Raw genomic sequence first — 19,452 nt, forward strand, 5'->3', positions numbered from 1 at the left:
AAGACTCAATTTACTTATGCAAAGATCAAATATGCACTCAAAGGTTCAAGCTGTGACTCACCAATATCAAAGAATCTCATGCTCACAATACTTGCTTCAAATGCAAGTTCAAGCTCAACCAAAGTGGTCAAATGCCCTCATACAAGGAATGATTCCATATTCACACACAAAGGTTTAATCATTTAAAGTTTTGGAATCAAATGCAACGCTCACACTCACAAAGAAGAAAACAATGCATAATTTCTCCCATATGTTTGCCCGTACTTTCCAATCAACACTTGCTTCAGCTTACCCAAGATCAAGAAGGTCTTTTGAAGGCTTGTAATGGGACTGAGTGCAAAGGTATGGTCATTTAGACTTAGTGACTTTCATCCTCATGAAATGTGGTACTCACAACACTTCCTTTCCTCTTCCTTCATCATTTTCTTTAGTGCTCATAAGTCATCCTATTATTCACTTTCCATGAATTATTTGGAAACCCCATTTCTTTCGTACTTTATTTCACAACTTTTTTTTCATTCTTTTTCTTTTTCTTTCTCTTTTCTCCCTTTTTTATTTTTTTATTTTTATATGGAGGGGTTCCATTTTTCTCAAAACCATGGGTAAGAGGAGGCTTCCTTTGCACTTCTTGACTTGCCCTTATCTTTTCACCACACCCCCAACTTAGGATTTTGGCCTAAGTTCGCTATTCAACTAATCACAACTTCATGAGGATTATGAGTAATGGATAAAGAAAGGTCATTGTTTTCATCAAGTTTCTTCCAAAAAAGGGAAAGCTCAAGGGGTGTTCAAAAGAGGTTCACACACTCACAAGGTAGGTCACAAAAGAGGTATATGTCAAATTGGCTCACACTCTTAGAAGTTGTCTAAGATCATATCAAGAGATAGCATCACTTAGTTGACCGGACCAATGGGGTAAAATTCTAGGATCCATCATGCATAGTTCACAGGTAAGCTCATCACACTAGGCATTGACACTATAAGTCAAACAAAACTCCACAATTTTGCTAGTGTGCAATGATCATCAAAAGAGACTCAATTCGATACTAGGCTATTCATAACGAGATGCAAAGAGTTCATATATTGTCTATGCAACTTCATTTGGTCTCATCATAGCCACGCATTCAGGTACGTTCGATTGAGAGCAATATTCAAGTCATTGTAATTGATCGAAATCGAGACTCAAATTTTGCAAAAGTATAGCCACCTTCAACGCACGAGAGGTGGCAAAAATTTTTGGACAGGTCAAAATCATTTTGCAATTTAAAATAAAATGAGCCACAAGCTCAAACATCTACTGAAAGCAGTGTAAACACGATTTAAACACAAAGCCCAAATCTAAGCCGGAGGATGACTAGTCATTACAGTGTCGGAGCGTAGAGATCCGTGCTAGATCGCTAGTGTCCTAGCATCCACCTCTCCAGCAGATACCGTGCTAGCTCTGGGACCTCCTGTAGCTCAAGTACCTCCAGTGGTCCCTCCTCCCTGGCTACTCAACAGACTAAAGGCTGATGGTTTGTGGACTATTCTTAAGAAGAAGCTACTATCTACATAGGTCCTAGAGGGAAAATACTCCAATGTGAGGGACACGTTCCAGTACCATCAGTTTGAGCAGTTCACCAGGCCCCGAGGACCCTATATTCCTTGATGGGTCCGGGAGTTCTATACAGTATATGGTGACTTGGTACCTAAGGGAAAAAATAAGGCTAGTGCCTTCACACCAGTAGGGTCCATCATGGTACGAGCGACAATAGTGCACTATAGCTATGATCACATCAATGCGGTACTTGACAGAGGGTCAGACTTTGACTACCCCAATTTGGCTACCACTACAACATCACTGGATGAGCTCAAGGGTTGGCTGGCTCCCATCATCTCAGACACCACTCCGAGGTGGATTGAGGTAGGAGTCCCGATCGAGAAGAAGGACTTGAGTGTAGCTGCACGATATTGGTTTGGTTTGGATTCATCAGCAGCTCCATTGTGCCATCCCAAAATGAGTACATTCTCCGTCATTTTAGGACGGCCTGCCTCGAGTCGATTATGTCTAAGAAGAGCATTGACACAAGACTTATTATTGAGCCGGAGATGGCCATAAGGGCCAAATAGAGGCAGACCTCCCTTTCATTCCCGGTGCTGATCACAAAGTTTTGCCGGCGTAATGGAGTCCCCTGAGATGTGACTAGAGATATTAAGGTTAGCCCTACATCCTTCACTGACATCTGGTGTATTGAGGTCGAGTACACTCGAGAGGGGGCCGACAGTAGGAGAGAAGCTCCGGTGGATACATCTCCGGTGGTGGACATTGACTCTATACCTGTTGAGTCATCTTTGCCTACTCCAGCCTCCGGGCCTTCAGGTATTATGCTTCCACTTCTTCCTCCCAGGCTCCTAGTACTTCTACCTCCTCCCAGCCTGCCAAGATTACTCAGGCTATGATCCTGAAGAAGGGGCACCTGGCCCATTCGGCTGATGTTAGGGCTACCCAACTTGAGGCTGCAGTTCCATGGATGATTGAGAGTGCCATCCTTGCCGCACTTAACCCCCCTCCGAACTTCTATTGATGATTTGACTACGAGAGTCATTGCTTGTGAGAGTAGACAGGGGGAGTCTTCTGAGGTTATGGTTATGAAAGCTGAAGTGGCAAATCTGAGGAAGGATGTAGACTATCTCAAGTCTAGAGACTTCACTTCACTATTATAGGCAACGAATGATGTAGATGGCACAGAGACTTCTGTGATTCCTCCGGACACCACCGGACACGTACATAGGGATGACATACAAGTTGTTATGTCTGAGGCAGAGACCAACGAAGAGTAGATAGAGGTGAGGGAGGAGAGCATATATGGAGACCTTCCAGATCTAGAGGAGACGATTGTACAGTTGGTGATCCAGACATCGCTGATAGAGACATCCATGGCAGCTCTTAGTGGATCTGGTACTGTTGATGTGACTCCGGGTACTGAGACCCAGGTTCAGAGTACTACAGCGGGCATTGATACCCCGACAAATGGAGCGACTGCATAGACATGATTTTTCTTTACCTCCCTCTCTGTCTTCTTTTATTGACTTTTTGGATATTTTCTTGCATTTGAGGACAAATTGCTTTTATTTGTGTTGGGGTGAGGTATTTCCATACCCTCCTCTTATATTTCATGATGTTTTTGAGCTATTTATTGTGTTTTGATACTGCTTTTATGGATATTTGAGCTTGTGGCTCCTTGTTATAATTGCAAATTATTTTTGAAGCTTTCCGAAATTTTTTGTTTGAATGTGGATGTTCTCTTGTAAATTTGAGTATCAGTCTTGATCAATACCGATGACTTGAATAGTGCTCATAATTGAACAAAAATTAAAGTGCGGCTACGATGAGGCCAAATGAATTTTCATAGGCAATATGTGAACTTTTTGCATCTCATTGTGACTAGCCGGTTATCAAATTGAGTGTCTTGTAATGAACATTGAACACTAGCGAATGTGTGGAGTCTTGTTTGACTTTGGTGTCAATGCCTTGTATGATTAGCTTACCATGAACTATGTGTGATGACACCTAGAATTTGCCCCGTTGGTCTGGTTGACCAAGTGATGTGAGATCTTTAAATGATCTTAGGGGTGTCCAAAGTTTCATGGAAAAGGAATAATGGGGTGACTTATGAGCATAAATGAGAATGAAGAGGAGAAAGAAAGGAAGTGTTGTTCACACCATATTTCATGAGGATAGCAGCCATTGAGCCTAAATAATAATACCTTTACACTCTGCCCCGTTACAAGCCCTGAAAAGATCTTTTTGATCCTGAGTGAGCTGAAAAAAAGTGTTGATTGGAAAATAAGGGCAAACCTATGGGTAAAATCATGCATTGTGTTCATCTTTGTGATTGTGAGTGTGAGTGTTGATTGTGATTCCGGAGCTATTAATTGTTGAACCTTAGTGTGTGAATATGGAATCATCTTTGTGTGAGGGCATTTGAGACCTTTTTTGAGCTTGAACTTGCATTTAAAGCAAGTACTGTGAACTTGAGAATCTTTGATAATAGTGCATCACAACCTGAATCTTTGAGTGCACAATTGATCCTCGCATGAGTAAGTTGAGTCTTGTTGTGTGCATTCATGATTGAGTCTTGTGTAGCACTGTTTGAGACATCCTTTTTTAACTGTTGAACTTGAGTTTTACTTGAGGACAAGCAAAAGTTTAAGTTGGGGGTGTTGATGAGTCAACGATTTGGACTCATTTAGGGCTTTATTCGGATAGATTTTGTGTCCTCAAATGCTTGTTTTGTACCAATAACTGATGTAAAATCCTTGATTTCCAAGTATTTGGATTGAGGAACAAAGCATGGACACTAACTCGCAAAAGGAACGAAGCGAGCTGAAAGAGCGAAGAAATGAGGTCTGGTGATCGCCAAGTCCCTTTGGTGAGTCGCCGAATGGCCATCACCTCACCTAAAGATCCAGTGTGCCAAGCCCTAAAGGAGTAAATCAAGTTGGCGAGAGAGAGAAGCAGTCAGCGGATCGCCAAATGGTTCTGCGATGCAGTGTTGGATCGCCCAAAGTTACAGAACTTGAGGATGCTGAAGGCCAAAGCAAAAAGGCGATGGAACTGACCAAAGGGCGGATCGCCAACTTGTTCGGCGAGTCTGACTTGTTGCGCCGAATGGTCCTTCGCAGCATATTTTTGCCAACTTACTGCGCCGAATGGTCCTTCGCAGCATATTTTTGGCGACTATAAATACATTTTCAAACATTATGTTTATTATCAAATTTTATTCTAAACATTCATTAGAGTATTTTTGAGTTTTGAAATCTGAGTTTTTGAGACAACTTTTCCTTAGCTTTGAAGAATTGAAGTTTTCCATTTTTGAGAAATTGGAAGTGGGTCTTTGAGATTCTTCAACTTGGACCTTTGTAACGATTTCTATTTTTTTATGATTTCTATCTAAAACCCCAATTCTTGGGTTGTGATTATGGGTTTATTTAGCTTGTGGGTATTGCTAATTGTTAGTTTAAATGTTGTTTAGAAGTGATTTAAGTGATTTCAATCAGTAATTGTGGTTTAATTTAAAGGGTTGTAGTTGCAAATGCAATTATACCTTTGTGTTTTTGGCTTGTTCGAGAGAGGTTTTAAAACTAAGATTACTGAATTGATGGTCTGTGGGTATTGGGATTTCATGGATTCATCTCGAGAGAGTGAATCCTAAACCCTTTTCCACACATTCAGATTAAGAGAGTGAATGATGGTCTGTGGGTATTGGGTTGTCATGGGTTCAGCTCGAGAGAGTGAATGGACTAAAGCGTAGGTTGTTCTTATTTGCATGTTTGTTGGTGTTTGAGAGAAACCAACTTGATTCGGGGTAAATATGTTCGAGACAAAGTTTATCCCTACTAAAGTCTAGTTTATTTACAGATTTACAACTATTTACTAACAATTGCAATTACCCATTGGTTTAGCTAGCCTATAATCCAATCACATCCCAAGAACCCGTCTCATTATAGTTAAATTCGTGTTATTTGTTGTTGTTGTAGCTGATAGTTAAAACCAAACTCCACTTATTTGACACTCGTGTTACCCCTTAATTTGAACCTATTAAAGTCTAGCTTATTCACTGATTTATAGCTATTTACTAATACTTGCAATGATCCATTTGTCTACCTTAGCCTATAATCCAATCACATCCCAAGAACCCGTCTCATTATAGTTAAATTCGTGTTATTTGTTGTTGTTGTAGCTGATAGTTAAAACCAAACTCCACTTATTTGACACTCGTGTTACCCCTTAATTTGAACTATGTTTTCCTTCGATAATGTCTATTCCTATGATTGACTTGAACATATTCGTACTTTACTCTTGAATCTTAAACATGTACCACTCTCCCTGTGGGATTCGACTCCAACTCATTTAGTTGGGTTATTATACATCCTAACGATCGTAGACGCTTAGAACTGGATTAAGTGTCGTTGATAACGTTAATCATATGCTAAGTCGATTGTGTAGGGCCTCTTGAGGTCCTATATGACATGTCACGTCTAGGGTGTACTTTGGGTCATGACACCACCACTAGAACACATCACTTTTTTCAAGAAGACCGTACCCAAATAGCCCACACATTTCTACCCATTGAAATACTGCAAAACATTATCAAAACAGTGTCGTCTCTAGCCCAAGCGATATGCATTCTTTCGTAGATCAGGTTGATAACAAAAGTAACACACTCCATATTTCTAACCAAGTAAGCATCAATAAAATTTATAAATCGTATCATGCTCTTTTTTATATACACTGATTTTATGAAACCGCAGTAGATATTCTGACATCAATTGGTGCAACATCATTCTCATCATTTGCTAAGCAACCCACACATGTTATGACAACTTTACTAACTAAACTTTCCAAAGTTACAATGTTAATTATCTAGTCATCACTTTAATTATTCCACTTTCAATTGTCAAACCACTCCAAATATAGCCTATACCACACAAGTAATCTTCCCAATGTTAGGTAACTAACATGATAAAGAGAAACATGTTCATGAAGTACCTCAGACCATTGTAATAAAACATCAACAATGAATCAATAAGCCTTTTAAACAATTCCCAACACATCACATACAAATAATTAATCACATTTCCTTTTATTACTCACTTTTCATCATTAGAATTATTCAATATGGACACGTCAAACCATCACCAACTCCCATTTCTCCTCAACACATACCACAAGGAAATACATGATTCTATACACTTAACAAGGGTCGAGAAATCCACTTGCCTAAATTAATTAACAATTCACTCTGGGACATGAGTCTTCCCCTTTCGTTAGGCTTCGAAATCAATTCAATTTATTCAAATAAACAACAACTGTAAGATTTTGAAACTAACAACATCCATATTACTATGTGTCTATCCTAGACCAATAAACTCACCCCAAATCTATAATCAAGTTTCTAATTTTGATGTCAATTAACATGTTAAGTTTCATATTTTCCTAAAAGTCAAGCCTATGGCTAAGTCTTTATCCCTCCAATTGACATAATTATAATAATATTCATATAATACAATACACCTAATATTTAACTACATGCACTTAATATATATTTAAAAATTTGAAGTTACAACGCGATATTCATAAGGTGTATTCAAAAACTGAAGCTAAAAATAGAAACAATAGCAATTTACGTAGGAATTATGCACCCAACCCTTCTATTAGTTTAGCTTGCTATTGGTTCATCATAATGCCATAAATGACCCACCATTTCTTGTCCCCTAGCTTAACAGAACAAACATTAACAATATGATAATATTTGATGTCAAAGATGTGTCATATTTGAGATTTTTCTAGGTTCTTACCTGAAGCAATCAATTATTGATATTAAATACCGGCGCGGCAGAAGGAGGTCATCTCGACATTCTACATTGCTTTGTTAGGATCCGAAAGAGTTAATACTCAACCCTATAAATTTTAGTTCATTTTGTATAGGGACAAAAGACATCGGATATTTAATAAATAATGGACTTGGGTCATGAACTATAAATAAAATTAATTATCTAAAAATTACCCATCAATTAAATAATCATAACTACTGAATAATTAAAAAGTATTATAAACTAATTTCACCGACAGATGAGAATTGATTTTGAAAAACTATCAAAAGGGATAAACCAACAATTTTACAAAAAAAAATTCCAAATATGAACTTCTGGGTCATTACAATAACCACATTACTTCCACAAAAAGACCTTAATGAATTGCCACTAACCTTTTGGTCCAATCTCATCGCCTTGATCTAATAAAAGATATTAAGTTGTTTCTCTTGTATCAAACACTTTAAACTTATAGTTGTTTTAATTTACATTATTTTGTGCATGTGAATCAATGAATTGCGTACTTTCCCTTAATTTCTTAAGAATGTAAAATTCATGAAATAATTAACGGCTGCATTAATTAATCATTGGATGAAAAAAGTAGAAAGTTAGTGAATTTGTTGAGGAATTGAAGTCACTGACCATTGAATTAGTAAATATCATTTTATGAATTCTAGTATAGAATAAAGTGAAAGTACATTCTTAATTCCAAACAGATTCGTTACATATAAATTATATTTACTCCATCTATTTTAATTTGTTTGTATGATTTTGACTTAATACAAAGTTCAAAAAAAATAAAGAAAACTTTTGAATCTTGTGGTCTAAAACTAAGAGCATGTTTGACATGCGATAATGATCGATTTAAATTAGATTAATTTAAAGTTGACGTCATGCAAGCAAATTAGAAGATAGAGAGTTTATTATAGTTAAAAACATTATAATTATGCATCAATTTTTTTTTTCCGGAGTTAAATTCAAAGAGTGAGAATTTTTTTTAAAAAGATTTAGATTTTAATATTAGGTGTAAATTTTTGTATTAGAACCTAAATATTTTTTACATTTGTGTCATAACTTTTTTAACGACATTTTACCATATATCATTGTTTTTATGATATTTGTATCAAATGTTGTTGCTTTTTATGAAATTTACATCAAATGTCATTATTGTGATGAAATTTTGCCCAAATGTCAGTAATTGTATGATATTTTATGTCAAATATCATTGTTTATACGAAAAATTCTATTTCTTGACATTTATTTCATGTTTAACTAAATAAATGTCGTCATATCTCTACTTTCTTGTAGTGAAGTGAATAACTTGTTTGTTCACATGCACGAAACAATTTGAATATCTTCTTTTTTTGTTTCAACAATGATACTTACTACATGTACTTGTGGTTTTCTGGAGAATGGAAGCATCTTCTTTTTCACATAAAAATCAAGAACAATTCTCATATAGGATAACTCATGTCATCTGAAAATTTGAGAAGTAAACCTCTCTTTCGAATCTTTAATTTGGTAGAATTGAATTGAAAACAATTAGTTCTATATGTACTCACTTGAAGGATGAATAAAATCGAGATAAAAACAAGTAGTAGCTACTTTTTATGTAAAATCGAAAGCCTTTCTCCCGTGAAAACTAAGAATCGTTTTGGTCAAGATAAGAGAAGAACTCGAAGTTGAAAAAACTATATTTGAAATTCAGTTGGTTGACTATAAGGATAAACAATTCAAAGTTAATGATAATTGTATAATTTCAACAAATATCAATCAATGAAAACTTTAAATTTCCAACTCTAATGTTTATGTCACCAAGACTATTGTCACGCCCCGAGAACCATTGTTCGTCTCCAAGCGAACCCTTGGCCTAGATGACTACTTAGTGGAGGAATTACTCAAGAAATATGGAGACTCCAAATACAAACTTAACTCATATAGTCTCAAAACAGCTTAACTCAATAAATGTTTGAAAGTATTTAAATAACATAAGTAATTCAATTCATAGTCTCAAGGGAAAATCCACAAAGGGAAAAAACTAAAAGACTCCTCATACTTCTACTGTCTATGAAGCCTCTAAATAATATGATGGATGTGGGGAAAAGACCCCCCGACAACCTAACAAGAACAAAACAATAATGTGAAACCCTCTGAATAGCAAGGAGGCTCACCAATGCTAGTTGGAATCCAATAGGATCATCGAAGCGCATGTTGATGACCCTGAACGACTGTATCTGCATCATAAATAAAATGTAGGTCAAATGATGTCAGTATATTGAATGTACGAGCATGTTAGGGGAAAGCAGAAAGATAAGCAACTGAACTGATTCTTTGGGAAGACATAATCACCTCAACTCAACTCAAATGTGAAATGAACAATAAGAGATGCAATATATAAAGCTTTTAAAATAGTATTTATCAACTAAATATGTATAAAAATACAATAACATACTCTTTTACTCTTATTTTGGAGATTCTCTAACCGACAACCATTACTATGAGCTACGTGATGATACAGCGTGTCGCCCACTCTACAAAAAAATTTCATATACCTTGCCGGGGTATAGAACACCTCAACTAAGTGGATCTACTAAGATATGCTTAAAAGCAATAAGGAATCATCTAAAAAGTATGATCCTTTACCCATGTTGGCATACATGGTATATGAGGATTTTGAGTTGTTTCAACTCATCCCCATATCGGTGCTCAATACTACTCCCGATAATATATATAACTCATGCTAAAATGTTTTAAAATATAACTCTTTCTCAGTTGAGGTAATTAGTCAAAATATCCTCTTAAAGGAGGTAATACTCTGAATCTCATCTGAACTTGTGAAATCATTTAGAAATCAGTGTTTCTCTCTTTTAAAAATGTAAAAATATTACATACTTTGGAATACTTGGTTCCCTTATACTCATTTTGAAACATGAAACTTAAATCTCCTCATTCTCATACTCATTGACACAAGTCTTAAATCAAGTTAATGATAATTGCAAAAGAGTTCACAAGTATATTACAATGATTAATGAAATCTTAGATTGTTAGTATTAAGAATAGAGCGAAGACAAAATTTGCAAGAACGCATATGGGACGAAGAACGGAGGAGAAATGGGTCTGGTGACACTAGCGCATCAGTGGTTCGTCGTGCTAGGCCTCAAAGTACTGGTGTACTTTTGGGCGCATTGTTGTGCAGGTGCCAACCCTTCTAGCGCTATGGGGGCACGTTGCACCATCCCCGAGCCTAGAAAATTTGATGAATTTTCTTCTCAATTTTTTGTCCTAATTCGTCTAGAATGGATTGGTTTCTTCCAAACTCCCTTTGATTAATAAATCCAACACAAATAATTGAAAACCCACTCAAAATCCATCAAGAACAACACCCATTTACAACACCCTCACCTGAAGAACTCAAAACCTACATTGTTAAGGAATGAGGTTAAAACTCAAGAACTTCTCAAGAAACTAAATCAATCCACTACAAGAAGAATTCATGGATCAAAATTACATGATTGGCGTGAGGGAAAATAAACCTAACACTATGAGAGCTTACATACCTCGAAGAACACTTGTTTTTGGCGAAAATCCTCAACCCTTGAAATCCTTCTCCTTTCTCCTGTAGAACTAGTTCTAAAATCCCTAAACACTTTTGGAATGTATAATATAACTTAGAGTCTGATTAGAACCCTAAATTGGGTGAGTAAAATGTGGTTAAGTCTACTGGGGTAAGGAAAGGACCAAAATACCCCTTTCTCAAACAGATGAAAAGCCTTAATTAGAGAGGTTTCACTCAAATTTCCACAACATTTTTCTCGGAGCTTGAAATTTAGCAAACTCAATGGCATTTGAAAGAGGACTCAAAGACCATGGATTTTATACCTCATGGCCCACCTAACTCTTTATGTGCTGAAAGTTATGGTCGAGTCAAGTTGACCCAAAACTAACAACTGAAGTTTAACTTGTATGAATCTCTGGTTGGCTTTTCGAAGTACGAGATGTTACAACTACCCCTAGATGTGCTACGGTGCCTAGAGCCACAAGTGAGCCCTACCTAACCACAAACACGGAATGATATTAGTTGGCATACATAAACATAGTAAACTAAATAGCAGAAAGAAGTCTTAATATCCATCATATCATAAAAGAGAATCAGATACAAGACAACATACACGAAATCTACCAACTATGTGAAAAGTTTCAAGTTATAAATGAGTTGCTAGGACAAGTCCCTAGATAACTCTTAACTATTTGACACTGAAAAAAGAATACAGTGGAAACTCATAAAAGTTATGTCCCCGAAACATAAGGGGATCATGTACTAACCACAACCAGAAGGATATGTTTTAGAACCTATATTATGAAATGTGGTCGATACTCAAAATGTATTGCGTATGAGGAAAAGTTTACAACCATGATATAAAGTCATTCAATATCTGAAAAATGTAATAATTTGTGGGATGTATACAAGAACTGATATAAACCATGTGAGCTTCTACATGGTGTTTAGTGTTCTGCTCCCACAAAAAAAAAAGTGTCCCACTTGACAAGGTAAGAACCATAAAATCTGAGCTAAGGTGGATCCACTAGTTGTTGTGTCACAACCGAAGCCTAAACCTTGGACACTGCTTGCACTCGAGAACCATTGCTGGTCTCGAAGAAAACCCTCATCTTATCTTACTACAAGTCAACAACTAACTCAAGTATACACAAGCATCAAACTGAAAGGAATGCTAAATCAATAATATATTAAATCTCAAAACTATTTGAATACAGTGAATATTAAACATAAGTTTTAATTTAAGCCTCTGAAATTGAAAGACATTGCAAAATTGTCTACCTATGAAGACTCTACTATATAAAGATGAGTGTCGGGACAAGACCCACAACTTCTCAAAAACAAATACTAATAACTCCAAAAACTAGAGTCCTCCGGAAGTAAGGAGGCCTCACTCAAAAGCTGACGAATATATGGAGTGATGTCAACAGACTTTTGTTGAGGATCCTAAGTGCTTGTATCTGCATCATTAAAAGATGCAGGTCAAATGACATTAGTACATTAAATATATGAGTATGTGATATTCCCGAAGCGAATTAACTAAATCAAAGGACTGCAATAGATATAGCACAAACTCAACTGAAGGTAAAGAATTAAAGGAATGAAATCATTTAAACTTTACAAAAATACTTAATCATCTCTGAAACTCAACATAATAAGTTATATAGTAAAAATAGACCCTAACTATATTTGGGAGATTCTCTAACTGATAACCATTACTATGAGCTACGTGATGATGTAGTGTCTCGCCACGCTGCCAGAACTGTCCTATATTGTGCCAGATTATAGAACCTCCCAACTGAGTGGATCCACTAAATAATAAGGATTCATGTCAAAAGTATGATCCGTTACCCATGTTGGCATAGATGGTTTATGAGGATTTTGAGTTGTTTAAACTCATCCCCATATTGGTGCTTAATACTACTCCCAGTAAATATATGCTCATTCTCAATGTTTAAAAACATTCTCTTTCTCAAATTGAAGTAATTACTTAAAAGATCCTCTTAGAAAAGGTAATGCTCTGAGATATCTATGAACTCATAAACTCATTTAGAAATCAAACATTCTCTTTTCTCACTTTAAAAATGATATTTTTGGGAAATACTTAGTTCTCTTATACTCTCTTTCAAAACAACTCTTCAGACTCTACTCAAAATTCTTCTTTACTTTTCTCAAAAATTAACTTAAGACAATGATTGGTTAAAAGAATTTCTCAATAAATAACTCAATAATAAGGTTCATGATGGAAAATAGACATGAACAATCAACTCAATACATGATATACAACAACTCAGGAATTAGGAATAGAAATTCGGAATCATAAATTAAGAACTCAAAACTCAACATCAAATTCATCTCAACAATAATCAAAACTAAGGTAGAACCCTATATTACTTGTTTACTAGAATGTAGATGTAGGGCGTGAGAACGAAATAGTCCAACACTATGATAGCCTTACATACCTGATTATGAAGCTTTTAGACTTGAAACTTTGGTGGAGACTTGATTAATCGTGAGCTTGAGGAAGCACATTAGTTTTTGGGAGGAAGCCTTTGATCCTGGAATCTTGGTGCTTACTCTCAATAAAGAACTCTTTTTTGAAGTTCTTAGAGTGGAAGAACATGGGAAAGCCTTGGGTGGATTGATTCTCTTAGTATCATGAATATTTCACTTGAAGGTTATGGGGTACTTGTTGGAGAAGAGGAAACCTAGGTGAGTTTTAAGAGCATTTTTAAACACTTGAATGTTTAGATTGATGATTTTGAGATGAAAACTAGTTAGTTGAATGATATACTCATTTACAGCATACAAAAACGACTTAGAATAGGGTTAAAAGCTTGGAAAAGGACCAAATAACCTTAGAACGCGTGCAGAAAGTAGTTGAAAAAAGTGCAGAAAGTTATTGAAAAAAAGTGCAGCAAGCCTTCATGGAATGGTCTACCATTTGTTGGAATTTTTACCATCTTTAGATCTAGTCGTAGAACATCGACTGCGTGAGAGGGCTTCAGTAAAACAAACATAACTTTTTCTCTAAACTCAGAATGAGACAAACTTGATTGGGTTAGAAAGATGACTCATATAAATTTAATTTGATAGGCCATGGGCCACCAAATTCATTAATACCTAAGAGTTATGATCATTTCAAGTTGACCTAAGTAGAATCTTATGTCAAAACTTAATCGGTAAGGATGTTTTCAACTCAACTTTGTGCTAGGAGTTTCTTGTGACCTTAATTCATCTCCAAATTTATTCTTACACTAAAGAATCGACTTAAAACTTAAGTATAATTTTAGAATTACCCGACATGACCTTCTTCACAAATCAAGAATGATACGAGTCTTAGCTTGGAAACTTTTGGGGTGTTACAAATTGTTTATTTGAGATAATATCCTACAATAACACGTAGTGCTGGGATGAAAGGGATTGCTAATAAAGGTCTCATGCCTTAAATAATGGGTAACCCTTCATCCCTAGGTCCCCTCGGTGCTATGTATACTCCAAATGGAAACATTAAATTTGGAAATAGAAATAATATATACTATTGAGTCATATTGATAATCTTATAACGTACTCAGTAGCTCATAAATCATGATAACTGAACATAATTTTGAAGATACTTAATATGAAAATGCCAGAATCTTCTAGGGACTTGTCCGTTAAACAAAGTATTGTAGACCAACTTTGGCTAAAGTTTCCACAGAACTCTTTCCACAAGCCATGTAACTTTCTATGGTTTGTGGACCCTCTCGTAGAACTCAAGTCCAAAAATTCTTCCAAGTACAATTCACTTTCCATGGACACTGGTCTACAGTCCATCAACTTTTCTATGGCCCATGTTGTTGGTCCATAGGAACCTTTTCTAGGACTTGACATTTCCAAAGTTCCAACTCAACTTCTACGGCAGGGCCCGCAGACCCTAGAACTTTCTACGGACCATAGTCCCATCTGTTGACCAGTTACACCAGCAACTTTCTGTATCTTTTTCCTTTCCATTCCAAGTCCTTATTCCTAAGGTGTTACAATATTTCTCATTTAAAGTATGATATTTTATGTAAATAATTAAGGTTTCTTATGTCGACTCACCTTTATATATATATTCTTTGAAAGATGGTTTCAAACTAATACTTATGCATGGACTCAAACTTTTCTTCCTAGTTCCTTTATTTTGACTATGATTCTAAAAACCTGTTTTCATTGTTCCTCCATATATTAGCTTATATGAGTATGTTGCAGTCCCTTGAATACTCAGTACATTCCACATACTGACCACATACATTTATTGTGTTGCATCCTTTTATGATGTAGATTCAGGCATTTGTGCTTAGACTGGTGACTTGTTGGATTTCAGCATTCCAATCAACAGTGTGTGAGTCCTCCTCATTAGGGGACTTCATGGACTTGTTTCAATCTTGTTTTAGTTAGTTCTTATATATTGTTGTATACTATCTAGGGTCATGCCCCAATAGACTATTTATTTCATTCTAAGTAGTGATATATTTATTTAGAGACTAGTGATATAATCTCATGGATCTCTTTATTTTTATTGATCAGTCCTGTGTTAAACATAAATTATAGCTTGAGCGTTAGTTTTCATAAGTATTTCAAAGACATATAAATCTTAAAAATAGACTACAATAACAATGTTTCTCCAACAATTCAAGAACGAATATTCAAATTGTGACTTAGTATGTGTCATGACAAAAAATGTATGTGATGACACTTGTTTGTTTCCACCAAGAAAAAGTCAGCCTCAACCCAACGAAATAAAAGGAATGCTGAAAGATAAAGCAAGAACAAGATAAAAGCGAAAAATTTGTTCCTTTTGTTAACACCCTAAAACCTGTTTGTCACGTGTACAAGCCACAAATGTAAAAAGATAATTCGAAAGATAAATACAAGTCTCAATGTTTTTGTTTCTCATGTACAACAAAACATAAGGTAAAGGAACAAGAGGACCCGCCAGGATAACAAGCAGCTACCTCTCAAAATCCTTAACAAGCCTTGAAATCAGAAGAAGAAGGAGGAGATCACACGGGTTTGGGATCGGAACTTACACACGTGTAGAAGTAAGGAATGAGTACAAAAAACACGGTACCCAACAACCAACCTAATAAACAAGGAAAATTAGGTAGAATTTGAATACTTTTTTCCATCCCAACCGAACCTCCTCAAACTACCATTTGCAGAGAAATTAGCCCAACCTAAGAGTTCTACAATAAACAGTTCACAAGGCTCAATATTCACAGTCCAAAGTAACAAGCCAACAACAAACACGCTTCACGTTGTCAAATCACTAGTACCTAATATATCGATCACAATTAACCAATAAGTCAATGATAGGCACCAAAATGCATCAACACACAAGAATCAACTCTCGTAGGAACCATTTCCTATCATATTTATGTCATATTGCTAGCTCGAACCATTTCCTATCGGCTTTATGTCATATTGCTAGCTGGAACTATTTCCAATCATCTCTAACTCAAATCATTAGACGAAACCATTTCCTATCGACTTTGTATCAAATCACTTGGGGGAGCCATTACCCATTGGCTTTATATCAAATCACTAGCCAGAACCATTCCCATCGATTTTATATCAAGTCACTAGTCAGAACTATTTCCCATCGTCTATATATCAATTGTACTTGCTGGAATTTACCTCGCATCACACGCACTTGCCGAAAAAGACCTCAGCATTAATGATCATCACATGTAACATCATGATGTTCAACAATTAATGCACACAAGCATTATTACACACATGAAGAGATGACGAGTCATGTGATTCAACCCCACATTCAAGCCATTAAGGCATTTCATCAAAGAAATAAAATAGGGTTACAATAAGGAAATCAATTAATTACTCCAAGAATTAAGTCTTCCCCTTCCTAATCACTTCCAAAGCAATACAATCTATATACAAGCAAGTATTCATAATAAATTTCTGTAAATAACAATAACCATATCGATTTCCTTGAAAAAATGAGTCAATCAACTCAAAGCCCAATTTCAAAAATAAGGTTTGAATACAATATTTAATACTTGAAAATGATGTTCGGGGATTTAGGAACTCAATGGAGAAAACCATTTCGAAAAAGGGATCAAAATCAGTTCACAATATCCATCTTCCTAATTTCTTGGGTTTTTGAAGATAACTCCAAATTTCTCATTTCAAAAGCTTAATTTTAAAACTTAAATCCATAAATAATAATGGATAATAGAAGATTTAGAATTATGAATTGTTATCCAAAAGTTGTTCCTTGGAAACCTGGTTCAAATTACCACCCCAAAGCTCCAAAACTCAAAAATGCCGAAAATAGCGTTGAAACCCCGATTTTGGAAAAATATTTTACCCAGGAGTCAAATGATCATCACGAACTCGACCCATAGTCAAATTATCGCGATATGTAAAACAATCAACTCATTGAATTTTACCAACGTGATCGCGATGACCAAACGGTCATTCTCCAGAAACCAGCAAAAAAGATAACAGATAAAATCTTCAGAAAGGACCTTTAGGATTCGTTCGGAACCCCATATACATAAACCACATATGCAAATCTATTATACTCGACTATCTCGATTCAATGGAATTGTTGAAAAATGAATCTGAGGTATCTTTGACCTAAAATCCATGAAAGCCACAAGAAACTAGCTCAATGCCGAAAAAGACTAAAACAAGCCCAGGATCTCAGAAAAATCAACCAAGACCTCACCTAGACCTATAATCATCCCGCGAATCCAACGGAACTCTATGAATTGCTATTTGAGCATTTGAATCTGAATGTTGACCAAAGTCAACCCAAAGGCAACTTCACAAGTTAGGACATTAAATCCTCATAAAGACTCTGAATCAAAAATCGACAACTCTAATAGACTAGTTCCACATTCCAACACTAATGGAATCGATGAGATTCCATTCCCACACACGAAACTCAAAAAAACAATCTGAAAACCAGTTTTAAGTAACTTAGACTTTTAAAATTACAAACTTATGCAAATTCTCAACTTTTCACTCAAAGTTCAAACTCATCTTTCAAAACTCAAACATAAAAGACTCGAGGTCAAGGTTGATGGTAAATTCATGAATTTATCTAAGAATTACTTATTGGGTCATTAAATTATTCACCACAAAAACCATGTTCGTCCTCGAACATAAAGCAAATTAAAGTACTTGAAGCCTAAAAACTGAGGGTATCTGACACACATATCCACTCTATATCCCAAGTCACCTCATCGACCGAATGATGTTTCCATTGGACCTTCACCGAAACAATCTTCTTGGTCCTAAGATTTTAGATTTGCCTATCCAAAATAGATATAGGCTCCTCCTCGAAAGATAATTTTGGACCCAATTCAACTGAATCAAGATAAAGTACATAGGACTCATCTCACACGTACTTTCGAAGAATGGAGACATGAAACACAAGATGAACAACTGACAAGCTCGGTCGCAAGGCTAGCTTATAGGCCACCTCTCCCACACGACTAAAAATCTCAAAGGGTCCAATGAATCTAGGGCTCAGTTTGCCCTTCTTTCTAAACTAAGCACACCTTTCATGGGTGATACTTGGAACAAAACATGATCACCCTCCATGAATACTAGGGCTCGAACTCTCTAATCTGCATAACTCATCTGTCAATTATGGGTTGTCAATTGTCTACCTTGGATCATACGGACCTGATCCATAGCAACTCTAATCAAGACTGTATCTAATGAGTCCATTTCAGTAGAATCAAACCATCTGATTAGATATCTACATCCTCTATCATACAACGCCTCAAATGGGGTCATCTGAATAATGGAGTGATAACTTTTGTTGTAGGAAAACTTTGCTAAGGGAAAATGTTAATTGATTTAGCACCAAAATCAATAACAAAAGCTTGGATCATGTCTTTTAACACCTAAATCGTCCGTTCAGACTGACCATCTTTCTGTGGTTGAAAATTTGTAGTCATATCTAACCAAGTATCCTAACTATGTTGCAATGCCTTCCATAAACCGTAAGTGAACAAAGAACCTCGATCAGAGACAACAGAAGTTGGGACTCCATATAGTCGCATAATATGACTGATATAAAGCTCAGCTAACTTCTCTATCATATACTTCACGCGAATCGGAATGAAGTGGGCAGACTTGTTCAACCTATTAATCACAATCCAAATAGAATCATGACCACCTACTATGGTAGGAAAACCCACAACAAAATCCATAGTGATTTGTTCCCACTTCAAGTAGGAATGAGCATCCCCTGAGATATACCCCTGGGTCGTTGGTGCTCGCACTTGGTCTATTGATAAGTCAAACTCCTCGAAACAAAGTTTGCAATATCTCTATTCATCCTACACCACCAATAATGATGGTTCAGATCATGATACATCTTCACCACCCCTAGAAGGATGGAATATCGAGAATAATGGGCCTCCTCAAGAATTAATCTAATCAACTCACCCACATTGGGCACAGAGATCTTACCCCTAATCCTCAATATACCATCAAAATCAAGGACAACCTCCTTGGATTTCCCTCACATCACC

Source organism: Solanum tuberosum, unplaced genomic scaffold (assembly GCF_000226075.1).
Source record: "Solanum tuberosum cultivar DM 1-3 516 R44 unplaced genomic scaffold, SolTub_3.0 scf00025, whole genome shotgun sequence".
Lineage (NCBI taxonomy): Eukaryota > Viridiplantae > Streptophyta > Magnoliopsida > Solanales > Solanaceae > Solanum > Solanum tuberosum.